This window comes from Onychostoma macrolepis, chromosome 04 (genome assembly GCF_012432095.1).
Source record: "Onychostoma macrolepis isolate SWU-2019 chromosome 04, ASM1243209v1, whole genome shotgun sequence".
NCBI lineage: Eukaryota > Metazoa > Chordata > Actinopteri > Cypriniformes > Cyprinidae > Onychostoma > Onychostoma macrolepis.
The window spans coordinates 2,426,494-2,429,104 of NC_081158.1; the positions used below are offsets into that span (position 1 = coordinate 2,426,494).

At 38.0% G+C, this 2,611-nt stretch overlaps 1 pseudogene; it reads left to right on the forward strand.

Moving 5' to 3' along the window:
• The first annotated feature begins 695 nt into the window (after window positions 1–695).
• Window positions 696–2,349, forward strand: LOC131539204 (uncharacterized; annotated as a pseudogene).
• Window positions 2,350–2,611: the final 262 nt, after the last annotated feature.

The window sequence follows — 2,611 nt, forward strand, 5'->3', positions numbered from 1 at the left end:
AGAAAGAGGTTTAGTCCGTTCTCATGAGACTGTAGGAGCCATAGATGTGTAATTATAGGCTTAGTCCTGTTCTCTGGAGTCTGTAGGAATTGTTTAAGAAACAATTTAGTCCGTTCATCAAGAGATTGTAGAAGCAGAGGCTTGGTCCTTTCTCTTTTTGTCTGTAGGAATTGTATAAAAAAACAATTTAGTCCATTCGTCCATTGACTGTAGGAGCCTTGGAAATAATTGGGACTGATGTTGCTGTAAGAATTGTGAATTCTTGACTGGGTGCTAATTCAGTAGCCACTATTTTAGATTTGAAATATATGTTCTAATTAGGTTAGAAGAATATGGCATAAAGTGATGAACTAAGTTATTTGCCTTCTGTTAAATGATACTGAAAGCTCTAAAGTAAATTGTATGAAGGACAAATTTGAAAAACTAATTCAGCCTTTTGAGTAAAGACTCAAAATGAATTGAACAAGTTTTATCACTCAGAAATTTTCAGAAATTAAACAAAGAAAACAAACAAACCGGAATGTGAATGTCTTGTTTAAAATACGCTGAGTTATCAAACTAATGATTTGTCTGTGTAACTGAAATGGTCAGTCTCAAAGACTGCTGTTAATCTAAATCTGAATAAGCACATTTAACGACTCTTAATAGCTTTTGTTCTGCTTCTCTATATTTGAGGGCACATCTGCTGTACTGCCATGGCTGAGTCTACACAAGTCAAAAATAAGGACCCTGCACAGAGGCCAACCACAGAAAAACATGGAATAGAACCTCCAAATGTAACCATTGATGAGATGATGGATAACCTGTCTGAATATTTGAACAAAAGGCTGGGACTGAGAAAGTGCCATGATGATATGTGCCAGAAATATGGAATTAAACAATCAAACAGTGGATTATGGGACTTGCAGGACATTAAAAAGGCTTATGGAAAGACAAATCATCTAAGGGTAAATACTAAGAGAGATGGATTATCTGTGATTTTGGGCAAACAAATCCGACAACACTTGCAGAAGTGTGAAACTGACAAATTACAACGAGAGATCAATGCAGAAAAGGCAAAAGTTCGAGCACTAGCCGAACAATTGCAGAATGAAAAAAAGGACAAAGAAAAACTGCTAAATGATAATGACAAGTTGCTTAATTTGCTTTCCAAAAGAGTGGAATCAAATGACTGTTCTGGGCTAAAGACTCCACCCATAAAATCTGTCCAAGAGGCACAGAAACAGTCTCTTTACCCATTTAAAGAGCTCAAGAAGATTGAGGAACAGCAACGTTATAATCTGGTAGGAGAAAGTGACAGCAGTTCAACTGGGAGTCCTGATGACAGTGATGTTGAACTTGACACACGCTCATGTCACTAAGGATAAAGTAAAGGTTAGACTTGCTCCTGTAATTGTCAAGAACAGAAGGACTGAAATTGATGTTGAAAATGAAGAAGAGTATGAGGAGAATGGTGAGAGACGAACCCGAATTGTAAAAAAAACTGTTAAGAAATATGTTCCATGTAAGACATACCAGCCAGCTACACCGGAGCAAGTTGACAAGTGGTCAAAGGAATTGCCAGATGTGTATAAACAACCACGAAGAGTCTGGCAAGTTATACAACGCCTGCAGAAAATCTACACTTTGCATCCATTAGATGGGGCAATGATAATTAATATAAATCTAAGGGACAATGATCAAAAAAGGTTGACAAAAAGTGTTGAAACCAAGGTAGGCGAGTCTCAGGAAAACACTGAGGCTGGATGGGAAGCTGTACAAACCTTTTTGTTTGAACTGAAACCTGCAGAAGTTAATTGGGCTAAAATTACTTCCTGTATGCAGAAAACAGGAGAGAGTGTTGTAGAATATGAAGAACGATTCAGACAGATTTGGTTGGAACATGCTGGTTTAAATGGTAATGAGGATCTGGACAAGGATACTAACATGCCTCTAAAAACTGCTTTTGTAAATGGACTGAAACCTGAAATTTCAAAAGCCCTAAAAATCCGATATGATGACTGGGACGGCATTGGAACAGCTTTCAATCAGATTGTTGAGTGGTCAGTAAAAATTGAAAGGACATATGAAGTCAAACTCAGAGCTCTGCAATCTAGACCCTCAACATACAGTTACAAGAGCACAGAGAATGATCTTCAAGAAAAAGGAGGACGAGGATACACACAGACAAAAACACAACGACAAGGAAGATGTAATTATTGCAACAAAGAAGGACACTGGTTTCGTGAATGCAAAATAAGACTGAGAGATGAAAATAAAGATGTGAATGACCTGGACAAGAGATTTCAGCAGCTTACTCAAGAACAAAAACAATCCCTCCTAAATGCGGTTGAACCACAGGGAAACTAAAATACCCCTCTCTGCAGTACCTGCTAGCGGCAGTTCATCAAAAATCTGATGGACTTTATGTATGTGCAAAAATAAATGATTCTGATATCCATTTTTTACTGGATACTGGAGCAGAGTTAACGGTCATACCTACATCTTTGGCCAGCAAGACTGAACTTTCACTGAGTCAGGAGCACATCATCGCAAATGGAGCAGGGGGATATCACTCTAAGAAAAACAGAACCCATTATTCTATGCATTGGGCCTCATGAAGTGGAAACCA